Genomic DNA, 20,007 nt, shown 5'->3' with positions numbered 1-20,007 from the left:
TGCCCAAGGACACTTCGACGTAGGACTGCATGGCCAGGGAAGTACCAACCTTCTGATTGGCAGGCGACCGCTCTACCACTGATCCACAGCCGCCCCATGACTACTACTAGAACATGTTTGCACGCTTTCATTTAAAAATAAAACAGAAATTCCACCGGATGTCACTCTTTTCTGGCGGAAGTCCGTCAAACTCCGGTGGATTTCTAAAGGACTATGGTTACCTGGTCCTCAGATCTCTGCAGGGTAAATCCAGACAGCTAGCTAGACTATCTGTCCAATCTGAGGACTATGGTTACCTGGTCCTCAGATCTCTGCAGGGTAAATCCAGACAGCTAGCTAGACTATCTGTCCAATCTGAGGACTATGGTTACCTGGTCCTCAGGTCTCTGCAGGGTAAATCCAGACAGCTAGCTAGACTATCTGTCCAATCTGAGGACTATGGTTACCTGGTCCTCAGATCTCTGCAGGGTAAATCCAGACAGCTAGCTAGACTATCTGTCCAATCTGAGGACTATGGTTACCTGGTCCTCAGATCTTTGCAGGGTAAATCCAGACAGCTAGCTAGACTATCTGTCCAATCTGAGGACTATGGTTACCTGGTCCTCAGATCTTTGCAGGGTAAATCCAGACAGCTAGCTAGACTATCTGTCCAATCTGAGGACTATGGTTACCTGGTCCTCAGATCTCTGCAGGGTAAATCCAGACAGCTAGCTAGACTATCTGTCCAATCTGAGGACTATGGTTACCTGGTCCTCAGATCTTTGCAGGGTAAATCCAGACAGCTAGCTAGACTATCTGTCCAATCTGAGGACTATGGTTACCTGGTCCTCAGATCTCTGCAGGGTAAATCCAGACAGCTAGCTAGACTATCTGTCCAATCTGAGGACTATGGTTACCTGGTCCTCAGATCTTTGCAGGGTAAATCCAGACAGCTAGCTAGACTATCTGTCCAATCTAAAACAATTTTTGAACGTACACATGTTTCACCAAAACAACTTCCTTCCTGAGGCTATTTTGCAGAGGCACCGTTGCTATCTCTGGCGCTACCAAGTTGGAAACCCTGGTTTTGACATAATACTTTAACAGTATTTATGTAGCGCCTATATTCACCTGCTTTATAATCAAAAAAGACATGGACATCTCATTTTCTTTTAACATGGGACCTTTAAATGATAGCTGTTTCCATCTGCTTTCAGTATAAGGCTAAGCTAGGCTTACCACGTCCTTACTCTGTTTCTGTTCTCAATCTGCAGACATGACAGGATATCAATCTTCTCATCCGACTCTCATTAGAATGCAAATATGCACATGTCCCCAAACGTAACTATTCAGTATGTAACTCAGTGTTATTGTATATGCAAGAACAACTGCTGTATATTTAGAACATACATGAAATAATTCCACTGTTTACAGGAGCACCTGTTCTTCTCCCAGACTAGACGTTGCAATAATGGGATTGTAATTCCCTAATATATACTGTACTCAAGATTTCTGTATGGAGCTGGTGCAATCTGAAAAAAAAAAAATCCTGATGGGAAAGATATGTATGTGAATGTTTATTCACTACAAAAAGCAGGTGTGAGTGCTTGGGTAAAGGAAGGAGCGGGGGGCAAGCTAGTGAAAACCGTTTGATGTAATTTTATTCCTTTTTTTGCTCCTCTAAATGACATGTTTTGATCCAGCTGGATAGAGCTGGTTGCATATCAGATACTGTGAAACATGCTGGGAGCAACATTCAGTCATGAGATTTGTGTGTGGGTGTGTGGATGTGTGTTTGAGCGTATCTGGATATGCATTTGCATCTGGATATGGATATGCATTTATGATGTTTTCTCCTGGATTGGCATGTAAAAAAAACACTGAGGGGGGGGGTGGGGTAGTTCTTTGATTGAGCGAAAGCATTGAAGAAGCTGTTGCATCCAATGTTTTCATTTCACCAATTTTAAAATTATTCCTGTAAGCATTGATGTATAAGTATGTTAAATTGGTTTGGAAACAAAACGCTTCTCTGAAAACCTTCAATTTTACTCACAATATGCTACAGCCACTTCATACTGCAAGGTCACACAAACATTTGGACAAAATGCAGTATGCAAATGAAGAACGTAGGAGTCAAAAATAACAGACGTTGAGGCAACAACTTCCAACTTTGTTCGTCATTTGAAGTTGCACAAAGGTTTGGGGCAGTTACTGAACAAGCCAACACGTCTTTATCTTGTGCTTTAAGTCAGTTTTGATTTTTTTTCAATATTTAACCCGGTCCACTATCTTTACCAGAGTGCTTTGAGTTGCCATAACAACCAAAATGCAGAATACTACGATTTAAAGATGTTCCAATACCAATACCAGTAGATACCAAAAAATGGTATCGGACCATCTCTACTACAAATGATACTATATGGTAAACAAATGGAAACATGTGGTCAGTGAATGTATTTCAGGTACGTTCAGTGTAAATATTTTGCAGCTTTATTGATGTATTTGCTGTTGGAAATTAGTAGTACATACATTTTAATTTTTGGCAATGATCACTAATGCAGTGGCCAAACAGATGCCCAATATCTCTGGTGCAACCATGAGGTTAACATTTTTGTTTTTAGTGATATGTCTTGACAAATAGTGGATGGAAAGCCATGGAATTTGGTACAGCTATCCATGGTGCTTGGAGGATGAAATATGCCACCGTGCTTTTGATTTCCACATCTACGCTGTGGAGTGGCACAAATGGTATGCAGCTGCTCTCTGTGTTTAGTGCTAATTAGCAACTGTTAGCACCCTGACATGCTAAACAAAGAGGGTGCACATGGCAAAAATGAAATCTGCTAAACATCAGCATGCCCACTGCTTCTAAAACTTAGGATGGGTTAAATGCAGTAATTGTGGAACATTTTACCGCCAATTGCTTGTGACAAATGAAAAATAAAGATTCTTTTATCTCCGTTAGCAGTTAATGTGAGCCAGTTATTGTGCTGATATTAGCATTTAGCGCGCGCGCACACACACACACACACACACACACACACACACACACACACACACACACACACACACACACAGTCCATCTCTCGGGGCCAGGCTGGCAGAGGCAAACGCGAGTACAGATGGCTTGTTTGGGGCCTGTGGCATAAAGTGGTGAGAGATGCAACTGTTAGCAGGCAAGCAAGCGGAGCATCTGTGTTTGTGCATGTGTGTGCATGTGTGTGTGTGTGTGTGTGTGTATGTAAGTGGGGGGTGAGTCTACAAAGCATAGGATATCTATAATAGTGTGTGTTTTACAGACTCACACAAGATGAAGAAAACATACACATGCACAATGCGACCACACACTTTTCAAATCAGAAGAGAGAAAGCAAGATGGCGACATTGTTCATGTGGGTGGTTATGCCACACAAGACTCAAGATGGCAGGGAAAGCCACGAGAGTTGAGCTACATGCTTCCAGTAGCGGTTCAGGTCTACTTTAGCAACCTGGTCTCAGGCCAGTTTGTGAAAAGATTTCACAACTTTTTAGGGTGGCAGTAGCTCAGTCCGTAGGGAGTTGGGTCGGGAACTGGAGGGTCACTGGTACAAGTCCCCGTATGGACCAAAAAGTACGGAGTGTGGGTTGGTGGCTGGAGAGATGCCACTTCACCTCCTGGGCACTGCCAGGTGCTCTTGAGCAAGGCACTGACCCCCCACACCAGCTCAGGGCGCTGGTTTGGCTGGCAGCCCACTCACTCTGACATCTCTCCATTAGTGCATGAATAGATCCTGAGCGTGTGTGTGTAGTTCAGGACTGTGTGTAAACTAACCAAGTGTGGACACAGAGTGTAAATTGTAATTTCCCCATAGGGGATCAATAAACAGATTAAAATTAAATTAAATTAAAAATAACACTGAGCTGGTCTGTGGGGCGCAACAACAGGAAAATCAAACGCCACATGCGGGATGATGATAATATATGTATCATGTGATGTTCATAGTGTCCAAAGCATGGACGTCTTATAAGACTTGGATACAACATAAATGGACCTGTTTATTCCTATGATGCATGCTCAGTGGTACATCCGCCAAAAGAAAATTCTAAGCTTTTGGGTTGAATTCAGAAACCTGAATGAAAAAAAGAATCTGAATAGCTAGCCATAACTGACTTTGTTTGCAGTGGAAGTTATCCTGGCAGCAGTTTTACAGATATCTCTTTTACAAGGAAAAATCCTTAGCAGATGGATCTTTTTGTTGCAATACTGCCAGTGGCCACTTGACAAACTCAGTGGAAAGGGGAAAGGCTGAGCACTGTTTGTGGGGGTCTGGTCCAAAGGCATAAATCCAGCCATGGCAAGAATAGGCACATTTTCAGTTGGGCCGGTTCAACTATGGAGTCAACAAGAACATGCGGAAAAAAGAAAATACCATGCATTCTTAAGATCATTAGAACAAGTCAGAATATACAAACCCGATTCCAAAAAAGTTGGGACACTGTACAAATTGTGAGTAAAAAAGGAATGGAATAATTTATAAATCTCATAAACATATATTTTATTCACAATAGAATATAAATGACATATCAAATGTTGAAAGTGAGACATATTGAATTGCAATGCCAAATATTGGCTCCTTTTTGATTTCATGAGAGCTACAAATTCCAAAAAAGTTGGGACAGGTAGCAATAAGAGGCCAGAAAAGTTAAATGTACAAATAGGCACAGCTGGAGGACCAATTTGCAACTTATTGGGTCAATTGGCAACATGATTAGGTATAAAAAGAGCCTCTCAGAGTGGCAGTGTCTCTCAGAAGTCAAGATGGGCAGAGGATCACCAATTCCCCCAATGCTGCGACAAAAAAATAGTGGAGCAATATCAAAAAGGAGTTCTCAGAGAAAAATTGCCAAGAGTTTGAAGTTATCATCATCTACAGGCATAATATCATCCAAAGATCAGAGAATCTGGAACAATCTCTGTGCGTAAGGGTCAAGGCCGGGAAAACCATACTGAATGCCCGTGATCTTCGGGCCCTTAGACGGCATTGCATCACACACAGGAATGCTACTGTAATGGAAAATCACAACATGGGCTCAAGAATACTTCCAGAAAACATTGTCAGTGAACACAATCCACCGTGCCATTCGCCGTTGCCGGCTAAAACTTATAGGTCAAAAAAGAAGCCATATCTAAACGGGAACCAGAAGCGCAGGCGTTTTCTCTGGGCCAAGCTCATTTTAAGTGGACTGTAGCAAAGTGGAAAACTGTTCTGTGGTCAGACGAATCAAAATTGAAGTTCATTTTGGAAAACTGGGACGCCATGTCATCGGACTAAAGAGGACAAGGACAACCCAAGTTGTTATCAGCGCTCAGTTCAGAAGCCTGCATCTCTGATGGTAGGGGTTGCATGAGTGCGTGTGGCATGGGCGGGTGCACATCTGGAAAGGCACCATCAACGCTGAAAGGTATATCCAAGTTCTAGAAAAAACATATGCTCCCATCCAGACTCGTCTTTTTCAGGGAGGACCTTGCATTTTCCAAAAGACAATGCCAAACACATACTGCATCAATACAACATCATGGTGCGTAGAAGAAGGATCCGGGAAATGAAAGGGGCCAGCCGCAGTCCGATCTTTCCCCAAATAGAAACATTGGCGCATCATAAAGAGGAAGATGCAACAAAGAAGACCTAAGACAGTGAGCAGCTAGAAAGCCTGTATCAGACAAGAAGGGACAACATTCCTATTCCTAAATTTTGAGCAACTGTCTCCTCAGTCCCAGACGTTGCAGAGTTTAGTAAAAGAAGAGGGATGCCAACAGTGGAAAAAAAAGGGCCCTTGTCCCAATTTTTTTGACATGTGTTGATGCCAATGAAATTAAAATTTCAACTTTTTCGCTTAAAATTAGCATTTTCTCAGTTTAAACTTTGATATGTCATCATGTTGTATTCTAAAAAAATTTTGAAATTTGAAACTTCTACATCATTGCATTCTGTTTTTTATTCACAATTGTACAGTGTCCCAACTTTTTTGGAATCGGGTTTGTATTATTGAATTTAAATGAATGGCCTGTGATACACATTGAATCTCAGCAATTACAAATTACAAATCTTGTTTGAATGAGAGTAGATTGCCTATAAGATCTACTGTGAAGCCATTGAGGAATCCCAGTCCGTCTGACCACATGTGATTCCCGGCTGTACTTTAGTCCTCTGGATACCTGCGATTAAAACTGCTCTCTGCAACTGACACCCATGGGACTGCTCTCTACTGCTGACATTCTTACTCGCTGCCTGCTTGACCTTGTTCAGCAAAATCAACAACCAGTTTTTATGATTACAGCGGTCTTGAGTCTTGTTCAGTAGCTGAGGAAGACTCGCTATGACCCACTACAGGGAGAAACTCCAACAAAGAGTATGAAGTGCATCCAATATCTCAGTCCTCACAGAAAATTGCAGCACTACTCAAACTATGTTTAAGGGCAGCTGGTCGGGAAAAGCATATCACAGATAAACAATGGCAGATGCTATTGATGAATGCCTTAAGTGTTATTTTGCCCAAATAATACCTTATGGAAGCATCAGAAATGATTATCTGATGAAAACAGCTGTTTGTGTAGGCAGCATGCTTTCCGTAAATCCAACATGCATCTGTCATGCTGCACAGTAATGATACTAATATTATTAAAATAATAACAAAGAACATTTTAGAGGAAGTTTGGGAAATGCTGGCTTCAAATATCTTTCTGCATTCTCGGGACTGTATGGTTGGAATGCAAAACAGATGGACCCAAGATAAAAGTCTCAGACAGATGTGGGCGGTGTTCTAGACATGCCGTAGAGTGACAGCTCTATCATCTGTTGTGATCCGAAACCCCATTAAGTGAGTGAGCCACCATAATGTGAGAATAGTATATCTTAAGTAGATCTGTTTTCTTTTGCAGAGAGCATATATCATCATTCACTCGTACACTCAAACAATATAAAAGGCAAGTGCAGACTTCTTAGCCTCCCAGACTTAAAGCATGGAGTTAAGCATGGAGTTACTTGTTGACACGCGTTGGGTGGCGTCAGTCCGAATGTGCTTGGAAGTGGCGGGACACGACTGCCGCAGCATGCTTGCAGCGGCGCACGTCCATTATAATCAACGAAAGCTGTTGAACTGGAGACAGAAGCCACACATGGCGGAGGGGAGCACAGGAGAGACCAGACCCCCAGGAACAGCACTCCAACTTTCTGCCAATGGTTTTCCAGTGGTAGTGCAATGAAAACCCCCCTGCAACTCAGAAAGGATTTTCCCCAAAGGCCACCACTGTAAAAGAGACGTCTCTCAAACCAATGCCAGGACGTCTCGAACTGCAAGCAAGGTCGGTTATGACTCTTCCTAGTCTGTTCTATTTCCAGACTGCGCATATTCAATGGGTCACCTGTAATGGAAGTAAACCCGGAAGCTTTTTTGACGAATGTGCGACTGTAAGCAACTTTCACAGGAATGAAAGAGGCTCCGCCTCTAACGCTGTATCCAGGTCTTATAAAACATGCATGGGTAGGGCTGGGCACCGAATTCAATACTTTTTAAGCACCGACCAAATTGCCTCTGAAGTATCGAGTATTGAAAAATGCCTCGTCATTCAATACCCAATTTCAATAACTAAGGAGAAAATATGGTCTGAGTCAGTGAGCGAATGAGCTTGCAGCAGGCTTCACACACATGTTCAAAAAGTTACGGAAAAATGGGCAAATTTTCACGCATTGAAATTCTTCATAAATCCTGACTTTTGCTAAGAATGTTGCAACCGCCTATTTCACTCTGCAGGTTTTCACTTAAGAGGTTTTGTCGGTGTTTGCCAGTTCCACAATAGTAAACGCAAATATGAGGACAAGGACAAACTGCACTCTGATGGAAGACAGACAGAAAGTGCAAGCTAGGATTTTTTGGTCAAACCTGGTTAATTATTTAGCCCCCTTCCCTGCTTTTTAGCACGTTTAGAGTCGTACCAATACATGCCTGATGTTTTCCCATTCAATTAAATACCATAGTTTTCATCCTAACAGGTAAACTGAGCTCACTACAACCTCCTCCTCTCATATACAACCAAGTGAAATCATGATCAACCCGCGTTTCATTTCTAACACATTCAAATGTTCTCAAACTGAAATTATTAAACACGTTAAGTTTGACATTAAACATTTTCACAATGGTGACGCACACCCATGTTGATATCTGAGTATGCAGTTCACTATGATAGGGATAAAGGCAGCCTAGTATAACGTGTCCTGCTCCTGGCAGTAGTAGTAGCCTACCTCTTTATGGTGGGAAATTAACTCTCCAGAGACTCCGCCCTTTTTACCAATCCACCTTTCACCTTGTTATTTCTACTAGCCATTGTCAAGTCTAATGATGAAAGTCTATATTGATTTTGCCCTGTAATGTTCAATCCTAAAAGACCGAGCTTGGTCTGGTGATAGCCAGACTATTAGGCCTACTCTTCTTCCTCAGTTTTTTTTTTTTTTTTACACGAAGCGTACAAGTGATTGCATCAGCGCCCCCTGCTGTTGGCTGTTAATATCGCTTTATTAGACCTTTCTTGTGCGGACGTTTTGGACTTTTCCAGTCCGTCCCTGTGTATAACCCACGGCTGAATATCAGGGTAATTAACCCTCCTCCACTATCCATATTGCCGTGCTCACCTCTGCACCTAGGAGAGAACAATACACCTTCTTTTAATTTAATCACTTCTAAATAACGTTCAACACGGCACTGTTATCTAATGATTTCATCTAACACTGAATGTTCACCATTTGTCATGACATAATAAGCACTTTGAAGAGCTTTACTCTTGCTTTTCTAAAGTAGCATATAACTGTGTTCTGGCTGCATTTAACCACATTTAACCACTTATGATATGCACACATACATTACATCGGTAGAAACTGCTTCAAAACAAATTATGTAATTACTAAAAAATCCCCTACTTTGACTATGGTGACTATGACATTCTTTGTAGAATAAAGACAGTACACTCTAAGAAATATATCCGTACATTAAGAGAAAAAGTACTCGCAGCTCATTACCCGGACTTTCTACCGTAATTAAAAAACAGAATTTTTCAGTTAAATAACTGTGTCAATGGTAAAAAAACATAACACTTATTGTTATATTGGATATTAACAGAAATATCCCTGTGAATCATGTCCAAGGGACAATTCCTGTTCAAATTTAACGTCATACAACTGTTTCCAGATATTTCTTAGAGTGTAGAGTGGATCTGCTCCTGCACATATATTGCCAGGTCAGGCTCCCCCTATGTTAAACCAATGAATAATCCCATATCCTAAAACTAAAGTAAATAGTAAGTGAACAAAGGAATATCTTGTGGGGTTTTAGTGAAAACAACCCTTAATTGAATTATGTATGTATTGTTACAGCTAATATAGACATATTCACACTCTAATCATTGCTATGCGGGTTTATTTGTTGTGTGGCTTGGTGTTTGCATGTGCAAACAATAACAGCAAAAAAAGAAAAGTAACCACAAAAGCAGCAGGTGTGTATTTGACGTAATTTTCATCGGCACATCGGGTCACACTCACACTGCATGGCACAGTGCAAGCACAGGAGTTTGATGTGGTGCACCGACATGCAAACGCAGACAGACCCACACATTCACACGCACACACAAGTGTAGCTCGTGACAGTGCCAGCTCGTGACATTTCTGAGCATGCCATAGGGACGAGTGGTTGAGGGTTGGCGGAGGGCTAAGTGTCTGTCTGTAGGCCTAAGATAACGGCTGTCACCTCCCCGGGCCCTCTCGTCCACACACACACACACACACACACACAACCTCACACTCTCCACTTTTTTTCCTCATACCAGTCCACAATTAAACCATCCATCCGCTATGACACTAAATGCCAGTCAGCCGACCATTCAGCAGAGCTCGATATCAATACAGTCCCTCAGTCTCTCTCTCTGTTGCGCATCTATTGTTGCTCTGTGGAGATGGGAATGGCTTTAACAGTTGGTAGAACGACATAGCCTGTGAATAGAGCTGGCTTATGGCTGTGTTTATGCATTGTGCTGCCGAGATCTTTAAAAGTGCTGTGATTACGGCGAGAGCTGATGAAGCATTGTTTTCAGGCTATCAACTTTGGCACATGCAGTGTGTGTGGATTGTCTTTCCTGTGAGCATTTGCAGTGTACCTCTATTATGTTGATGGCTCATTGTTCCACGGTGTGCGCAGGTGTGTGCGTGCGTGGTTACGGTCGAGTCGAAACAAGAGGGAGCTAGATAAGGCAGCCAGGAGACGTGCAGAGGTGCAACAGCCATACACAGGTCTTTTTATAGAGACAGCAGACACACAACGGCCACCTTTCACCAACGTACTAAGCCCTTTTCTTTCTTAGGTAATCACTTTTTTGCATTCAAGCATGAGCAAAGGCAGGCGTAGAGAGAGAGAGAAAGAGGGGGGGTGGTGGAGAGTGAAGGGGATGGAGAGAGAGAATGAACTATTGAAAGAATAATACCAATTTCTGGGCTCCATTGATTTCGACAAATGGCTACACATCATGGCGCGGATGGCACAATAGGGACAATTTCCAACAGAACAAATGCAGAGCAGTTTTGTTTTAGATCTGCTGGGGAAATAAAGTGTGTGGTGTGTGTGTTGGTGTGTGTGGTGTGTGTGTGTGTGTGGTGTGTGTGTGAGAGCGAAGTGTAGGTGTGTGCATCGTCTAAATACAGGGTCTGAGTCCAAAAAGAACAGTGGCACTTCTAATCAACAAAACAGCGCATCTCTATTCCTCTTTGTTAGTGTCTGTTTGTGTGTGTGTGTGTGTGTGGTGTGTGTGTGTGTGTGTGTGTGTGTGTGTGTGTGTGTGTGTGTGTGTGTGTGCCTTTGCATCACCAAGCAGTTCCATTTGTCAGTGCAGATTGTAATTATGGGGGGAGGGGGTCAGGAGCAAAGCAACCCAGAAACAATCAGACTCTCATTTGTGTGCCTTGTGTGTGTGTGTGTGGGGGGGGGGGGGTTTACAGTATCCATGTGTATGTGTTTGTGCGTGTGAGATTGTATGCATGCTAACATATGTGTTGACATCCAGTAGGAATCCATTTTAAAGCCAAGGCCACTCTACCTCTCTAAATTTGTCTCCCTCTTGCACCCTAGCCGCAATCAGCAATCACTCCGCAGGCACGTTCTTTTTCCCACCATCCCTCTGTCGCTCTCTTATTAATCCACATCCCGTCCGTCCTTATCATTCATCCCTCCTCTCCTCCCCATTTCATTTTGACTTCCTTAGCTCTCCGAATACAGAGCTGTCTAGGAACTCTCAGGTGGTTCAAGTCCATTACTTTGGGAGATAGAAAAACACTGCTGAGGTGTTCTGATTGAGGCCTATTAAAATTCATAAGCTGTGGAATAAGGCCAGAGATAAAAAATAAAAAAAATAAAAAAAATGCAGCTGTGCGGATGAAGGGAGGAGTGGTGTATATGGGTGTTCATGTGTGGATGTGTGTGAATTTGTCAAGTGTTTATGAAGAAAGACGGGAGGCGAGTAAAGAGAGTGAGAGTGATAAATGCTTGGTGATCCCATGAGCCTTTTAGCTCTTTAAATTACCTCCATGCCTGGTATTTTCCTCCTTCCCTTCAGTTTAATAATACTTTGCATGTATCCTCACACCCTGCTTAAGTCTATTGTCCATATTTTCCCTCATTTTCCGTCCCACCTCCACGCACACATTCCACTCTGTGAAGTACTTTCTGTAGGCAGCTATCTTCTTTTCTTTAGCGAGTTGCTCCTGATAAAACAGAATATTCCCTACTGGTTTTTTATGGTTGTGAAGGCACTTACTGAAGATTATCAGATGCTGACACACGCAATTGCACGTACATACACACATGACACTTTCCTGTTTCTCCCTGCCTCTTCTTAAAACACACAAAACACGCATGGAGTACATTAAGAGAGGGTGGATCGATAAAGGGCAGAGGTCAATAGAGAACGCGCTCTGACTGGAAAACCTCTGATTTCACTGGGAGACAGAGACTAGCTCATAACCACCCATCGCTCTCACCTCTCTTCGTTATTCTTCCTCTTCCTTGTTCTCCGCCTCCTCTACAATAGACTCATCCCTCAGCCTTGCCGCCTGGGATAGATATTCACAGACTGTAAAGAACGAAGGAATGAAAGTGGAGCGAGAGAATGCCTTTGCTTAACTGGCAAAAGCAAGTCAAAACAACAAAACAAAAACAAGTGGTAACAGTGGTGTAGCAGTGTTGTGCCAGCTGGCTCTTTTTAAGCTAAAACCAGCCTAGTCAGAGGGAGCACACCTGTTCTTTTACCATACAAGATGAAAATATGATTGCATGGTTACATACTGTAACCCTAACTCTGTGAGGTGGACTCCTCTAACAGGTTTGTTAAGGCATGGATGCTTTTATTGATGAAATGAAAACTGGCCTTACACCACAGCCATCAGAGTGAGCCTAGAGAATTGTGTAATGGCTGTCATTATAAAAAGAGTAGCAGTAATCAATTTCCACCAGTAGTTTGGTAGACTCAGTCTGACTCCGAGGTTAAGTTGCAACAATTTTCTCAATTGTTATTTGGTTCGGTTAGCTTTCACACTGCACTTTCTCAAAAGTGTTAAACATCGTAAACCAATGTTACACGGTGGAAACGGGCACTGTCTATAGGACGTAATATCAGAGGGACACTTCTGGTCTCAGAACTGATGGAACGTAATCTCTGCCGGAATATGCACTGAACATAGCTCAAAGTCACCTATTCTTGGGTAACTGAACCACCAACAACGACAGGCAGTTCACGGTGCTCTGTACCCAGCTCAAAGTCCCTTATTCTTGGGTAACTGAACCAACAACTACCGCTGATCTGACAGAGCATTATGCGGAGCACCGTTGCAGAGCACTTTAGCGGCTGACGACATCTACTAACTGCCGCTGATATGACGAGCTGTGACAAAGGTCTGTAGAGGCTTAAACAGCTAGCAACTGCTGCTCTATTGCAGGGAGCTCTGTAGCCGATGTCACCTAGTTTCCATTTGATATCACACGTTTTAGCGTGCATAACATTTCACATGAACCCATTCATGAGAACGTGTTCCCTGACATTATGCAGGCTTTGACAGCACTGCAGTCTCTTCTGTTTTCATTGACCACCACATTACAGAACCCCCCCCCCCCTTTTTTTATTCCTTTTCTGTCTCCATCCCTTCCTCCTTTTCTGTCACCTCATTCTTTGTCCCTCTACAGCATTGGGATCACGCCATCTGGGTTTGACACACACATTTGTTTAGTCTCTATTGCGCTAAGTGGATTCACGCGGAATAAAGATTGCCTGTAAGATATGGAAAAGGAGTGGGATGCTTGGGGGGAGGTAGGGCGAGCAAATGGCATGGGAACAGGAACTGAAGAAGAGCAGAGAGATTGATGATTGATCCAGATAGACCGCACTAAAGCAGTGACAATAAGAGAGTGAAATAGAGAGTAAGGAGAGAGAGAGATGACAAAACATATGCTGCTCTGTCTACACCATCAATCTAAAGTTGTGAGCTCACCTGGAAATTGTCAAGCATTAGCGTGCTTGTGTCGGTGTGTGTGTGTATGTGTGTGTGAGAGAGAGTGACTGGCTGTGACTATGATGAGTTTCCTCACAACCAATATACATATTCAGAGAAAGCGCACCACTCCATCATCTCTTTTTTTCCCCCTGTGTTCCTCAGATCAGTGCCTGAGCTGGCGTTGATGTGTGATGCCTGTGTGTGCAACTGTGTCTTTTTGACTGTGTTTGTGGATGTATGCATGCATGCAATGGAGCCATGGCACCTACAGAATCAATAACGCAAACAAGCAATCATGAATGCCGTCAGAAATGGAAAAGAAAAATATATTAAAAAAAAAAGCGGTGCAGTATTCACTGTAGCTCCATCACTTGGATGGATGTGGTGATATACACAATCAACACAATGTAAATTGTCTTCAACCAAATCTGGCAGGTGGGGGTACCCTATGATCCGCCACAGACATTTCACACAAAAACGTACTGGGACTGCAAGATTAATGGGGGCGAAACAGCATCACTGATTTGTTTTAACTCAATGTTCTCCGTCTAGCTCAGCTAAAAACATGGGGGGCGTCTGATAAACTTCACCTGTTCAACTTTTTGGCGGTTTAGACAGTATGCAACTGTCCTACTATTGTTATAGACATGTGAACCAACCACAGACACTTGTGAATGCACTCACAGCAGGGCACTCCTGGGAATGAATGGTGGAAACAATGAAATGGATATCTTATTTTACACAAAACTGATGTATGAAACTGGCAAATAGATTAATTAATTTAATCAAAGGGGGAGGAATGCCGTTCCGGATCGTTCGGGCCCACTTTAACATCTAGCCTGGCTCCGCCCTCCTACGTACTTCCGTTCAATTATCATTTTCCGTCTGTACTACATCTGGGTTTGCGGTGTATTCTTGGTTTTTTCCAGTCCGATATTTACCGGTCCAATCAGCGAACAGAGAGAGTGGCTGAGAACGATGACGTTGAGGTTGTGTGTTAGTTTGAGTTGAAGTTTTGTCATGGTGGCGGAGAAAGATGCGAGCGGAGCCATTCGGGTCTTTTGTGGCAACGCTGCCGAATACCCAGAAGTTAAAGCCTGAGCAAGAACAATCGTTGCTGAGTTCTGTTGGCGGCCATGATGTTGTGGCCCTCCTCCCCACGGGGTTCGGGAATAGTTAGATTTGCCAGCTCGCTCCGTTAGTGGTGAAGGAGTTGGCTAAGGCTAACGCTAGCGATGCTAAGCCGACATCACCGCCAAATGTTACCGATTGGTTATGGCAGATTCAGAGTGGCTCTGGGCAGAGCCAATAGTTTTAAACTTTAACAGAGTACCCAAGTTAACACTTGTCAATGGAGAGGGGCTAATGGACCAGAGTCTGGTAGGACCGGGTTAATGGACCAGAGTCTGGTAAGACAGGTCTAATGGACCAGAGTCTGGTAGGACAAGGCTAATGGTGCAGAGTCTGGTAGGACCAGGCTAATGGACCAGAGTCTGGTAGGACGGGGCTAATTGACCAGAGTCTGGTAGGACCAGGTTAATGGAGCAGAGTCTGGTAGGACCGGGCTAATGGACCAGAGTCTGGTAGGACCAGGCTAATGGACCAGAGTCTGGTAGGACCAGGCTAATGGACCAGAGTCTGGTAGGACGGGGCTAATTGACCAGAGTCTGGTAGGACCAGGTTAATGGAGCAGAGTCTGGTAGGACCGGGCTAATGGACCAGAGTCTGGTAGGACCAGGCTAATGGACCAGAGTCTGGTAGGACCAGGCTAATGGACCAGAGTCTGGTAGGACGGGGCTAATGACCAGAGTCTGGTAGGACCAGGTTAATGGAGCAGAGTCTGGTAGGACCGGGCTAATGGACCAGAGTCTGGTAGGACCAGGCTAAGGACCAGAGTCTGGTAGGACCAGGCTAATGGACCAGAGTCGGTAGGACGGGGCTAATGACCAGAGTCTGGTAGGACCAGGTTAATGGAGCAGAGTCTGATAGGACCGGGCTAATTGACCAGAGTCTGGTAGGACCAGGCTAATGGTACAAAGTCTAGTAGGACCAGGCTAATGGACCAGAGTCTGGTAGGACCAGGCTAATGGACCAGAGTCTGGTGGGACCGGGCTAATGGACCAGAGTATGGTGGGACAGGGCTAGTGTACCAGAGTCTGGTAGGACCAGGCTATTTAACCCCTGCCTTCAGCCCACAAAGGATCACTAGAGAAGACTTTCAAAGTGACATTAGAAGAGAGGACATAGTTAAAGAAAGTCCAAACAAAAAGTTGTAAACGTACAAATTGAATAGTTAAAAGTGTCGTTTGTCTACTTGCAACTTATTCAACGCATGCTTTAACTCTAAATTTGTTTTTCTTTCAAATAAATGCAAATGATAATTTCCACGCTAAATATGCTTGCTTATGTAGTAAGGGCTTTGCACCATATTTTACATTTAATATACTATGTTCTTCAGAAGAGTACATCACTCTATTCTTCAATGCACAGCACATTTAATTTGTAGATAACATACCCCATTGACTTTGTGCAGCCGTGTCAGAGAATCCCCCCCACCCCCTTTTACACCATTTTTCTTTCTGTGTCTCTATGCAGAAGCCAATGAGCCCTAATATGTTAAGCCAATAATGACGAAGAACGAAAAGAAAGCAGTCTTAAATCAAGCTGCTAAAGTAAGCTAAAAACCTGCCTTTTGATCAAAATCCATAATAATGGTCGATTAAAAATGACTCAGCTAGTTATGTTTTCATTATAGAAAAGAGACGAAGGGGAGAGAAAAACGTGAGGGGTAAACGAAGGAGAATAAGAAGGAAATCTATCATAATTAAGCAACAGCATAAAGAATGGAAATGTGTGTCTTTTAATAGATGACTACTAATTGAGGAGAGAGCACAGAGCCGATTCTGCTGCATATTAGCTTTTAATTATGCCTAAACGAAAGCAAAACACACATTGATGAGTAAATGCACATGCACACACACGCACACACACACACACACACACACACACACACACACACACACACCACAACACAACCACACACACACAGAAAGGCTCTGGCTCGAGCCTTTACTCACATTCCACACTCTTATTCACACATACTTTGTTCAAGGATTTCAGTCCCTAGGCGGCCTCATAGTTTTTAGTGTGAGCCCGTCCCTGGCGAGATGATTACTTTACTTTGGAGGCTTGCATGCTCAGAATCTTAACCAGCTCATTATCGAGTATACCAATGTTTAACAGCATACTTATTACATATTTCATACCGCTTGCTGATGGAACCTCTAGCTAAATTGTGCTGCAATTTTACATGTTTGAGGGTCCGCGCTTGATGCAAGCTGATGTTTGTCAGCTTCTATTATATATTTGGGACTAACAAGTCAAACTGCATCGGCTGAGAAAAACACCATCAACACCAGATAGAAATTCATTACTTCATGTGACAAGATGGCACAGCAGCATCTGCTGAGGAAGACAGTGATCGGCAGCAAAGGGGTTCCATGATTTCAATTTAGCAACTGGATTGGCTGAAGATTACAGTTGTTTATGCCTGTGGACGTTCACCAAGACAGCTAGAAGGTTGATAAGGTTGTGGTCAGGAATCCAAAAGAAGTACATTTTCACTGGATCAATAAGGGAGGATATGTCAAGCTATATTAATCCCAGTTTACAGTTGACCCCTGTTTTAGCTGGTATAGCAAGGCACTCATCATTTGCTTCATCTGTATACAAAGTGTTTCCTTATCTAGTGGACGGCAGCCAGTGAACCGCGACCTGCCCTGAGGTACATGATGTACACAAAGGCACAGGCCTCTTCTCTCTCTCTTTCTGTATCACTTCCATTCTCTCTCTCTTTCTTTCTTTAAAATTATTGTCAACCACCAGACGCCCCTCCGCCTGGATTAGCAGTCTGTTATGAAAGTCCAGACAGCTATAATGGCGGTTAAAATGATATGCAGCGGGGCTGTCACTAGCTCCATAGGAGGATAATTAACCTCTGTGTCCTCTGGCATACATTTACAGGAAACTCACACAGCTAGCGTGATACATAACTGGGCCGCGTTCTTTGAAAGTTGCTTATTAAATTCAGGCTTGCGTGACATTAGCCGGCTAAAGTGATTTTGTCAAAGAGTTCAACTCGGTTCCTGAAATGAAACTGGATGATTGATTTGTCCAGATCATAAATTGGATAACGGCACACCATCGTTTTCAAATGTTAGCATAGCATGACTACATTTGAAGCCATGAGCAGCACTCACGTAATTGGTCACATGGTAATTAGTTGCACTCTCATGATTGGTTGGAATAGTGCTACACAGAGATGGCTAATTTGAGCCTGGCTTATATCTGTAAAATATACACACAAAAGAAAAAAATACATTGATAAAATTAAATAAAAAACACATATACAGTATATACATATAGTGATATATGTATCCATGCCTATATCTTCATACTGTATATATATATATATGTATATAGGAAGCAGATTTCCATCTTAAGGGACAGTCTGGTTGAATAAAAGTTGAATAAATAAATAGATAAGAAAATGAAGAAAATGAAGAAAATAAATGACCTGAGAGAAAACAAATGTTTGAGAGAAAAACATGTGATACCCATAGCAAAAAATAATATTTGAGACTAAAAAAGTTTAAATAGAAATTTGAAATTTTTAAATTATTTCTGAGCGAAACAAAATCTCTCTCAAAATTCTTTTTTAAACTCTCAAATATATAAATGTTCTTTTCTTACTTTCAATACCTAAGTCTTTCCTCTCGGTTCAACTCTTGGCTCAGGATTTTTCTTTAATTGTGAAAATAGTGTCACGGGCGGGGCCACGTTCCCATTGGTGAGTCGGGTGAGCACCGTCTTGTCTTGGGAGTCCATCGAATCATTACACCAATGTCACCGCCATAGATGCGCTGGCCAGCCCACTTCTAAAAAAAATACATTTTAATGATCTAAACCCTGTTAAACAGTCCAACTGAAATACTGGTGGTGAGCTCCAGGTCCTGCAGCTGCAGACGGACCTCCATCAGTGAGGCTTGGCCGGCTCGGAAACATCACTAAAAAGCTCCGCTGCCGACCTGGACCTGATCTGATCAGAGCTCCTGCGGGACACGGAGAGCCCCACAACCCCCGGAGCTCACCTCCAGTGTTGGTGGAACAGCAAGCTAGCGTTAGCAAACCAACCAACCAGCCCGCTTTTAAATCGATACATTACAATAATGATAATAATACAATAATACATGTTATACGAACAGTTTTTAACAGTCAAACTGAAACACTGGCGGTGAGTTCCAGGTCCTGCAGCCGTAGACGCAGATGAACGCACAACAGCAGCAGGAGCATGTAAACCCTTTCAAGGCCATGCCTTAATAAAGGACTGAATAAAAGTCTTCAACTTTTTGTATGACAGGCTTTGCCATACAGCAAAGTAAGTTAGTATTAAGTGCCTCTCTCACAGTGGCGGTCATACTTGCAGTGCTGAATAACACCATGGCTCTCGCTCTGTCTCTCCATCTGACTGTTCAAAGGCAACATTCACTGAACCTCTCTCCAGCCCAGTACTAAATCAACTCTGCGGGTGTGTCATGTTTTCAATTTTAAAATGCATGTGCTCCACCCACACTACCAAACACACACACACCATAGCTCTTACTGATGCTTAGAGTGGAAGCATCCTTTTCAATAATACACTTACATTTGGTAGAGGGACCATAATTTACAGCCCATACATAAAAAATTGTCAGGTACCCAAATGAATCCTTAGTGCTCTCTGCTTCCATTCGGCCCAGTCCATTAATCATGCCACTGATAAACACAGGCATAGTCTGATTGTGTAATAAGGTGCTAGTATGCACTGAATACCACATGCGCGTAAAATCACCCACATGAAAATGCACGCTCACACATGCCAGTACAAACACAACCCTTGACCCCCTTGTGCAGACACGATGAACAGCAGTGGACAGAACAATTGTGGCATTTGTCGTTGTTCAAGCACACCGTTGAAAAACAACACAGGTTAAGTCAAGGACTTTCCGGAAGATCCACCAATGTATCAATAGAGTATTGTTTCAATAATGATACTCCTACACACAACAGTGAAAGGAGTGGAGAGTGCAGGCGGTTTTCCAAATCCACTCTAGATGCTATCTTGTAGAGCAAGGTTGGAGCATGAACGTCATCAAATCTGTAGCTTTTGAAATAGCAAAAGTTTCAAAGCAAAATGTATTCACCTCAATAAATCGTTACGATTAGTTGGTTCCAGCTTTGCAAAAGGAATCTGAGCTGGACAGACTAGCGCTAGCATGTTTCCTGTTAGCTAGCATGGGCCAAGCAATGCCAACTTAGCAACTTTCCCTCTAGATTTGGCAACACTTTCTTAATTTCTTTACTTAATTTCTGGATTTGAAAGATGGTTTTGCATAACAAGTGAACTGGTTCTTAGTTAAGAGAGAGAGAG

At 42.9% G+C, this 20,007-nt stretch overlaps 1 long non-coding RNA gene across 1 annotated transcript; it reads right to left on the bottom strand.

Annotated features, from left to right (window-relative positions):
- Positions 1 to 7,793: 7,793 nt before the first annotated feature.
- Positions 7,794 to 19,249, bottom strand: LOC116702393 (uncharacterized). Its single transcript, XR_004335146.1, has 3 exons — positions 19,239 to 19,249; positions 18,324 to 18,329; positions 7,794 to 7,899 (listed from the first exon to the last, which is right to left on the bottom strand). It is a non-coding gene; the product is annotated as an uncharacterized LOC116702393 (long non-coding RNA).
- Positions 19,250 to 20,007: the final 758 nt, after the last annotated feature.

Source organism: Etheostoma spectabile, chromosome 2, assembly GCF_008692095.1.
Source record: "Etheostoma spectabile isolate EspeVRDwgs_2016 chromosome 2, UIUC_Espe_1.0, whole genome shotgun sequence".
Classification (NCBI taxonomy): Eukaryota; Metazoa; Chordata; class Actinopteri; order Perciformes; family Percidae; genus Etheostoma; species Etheostoma spectabile.
The sequence above is the reverse complement of the archived record's forward strand: the minus strand, read 5'-3'. Positions and strand labels throughout refer to the sequence as shown.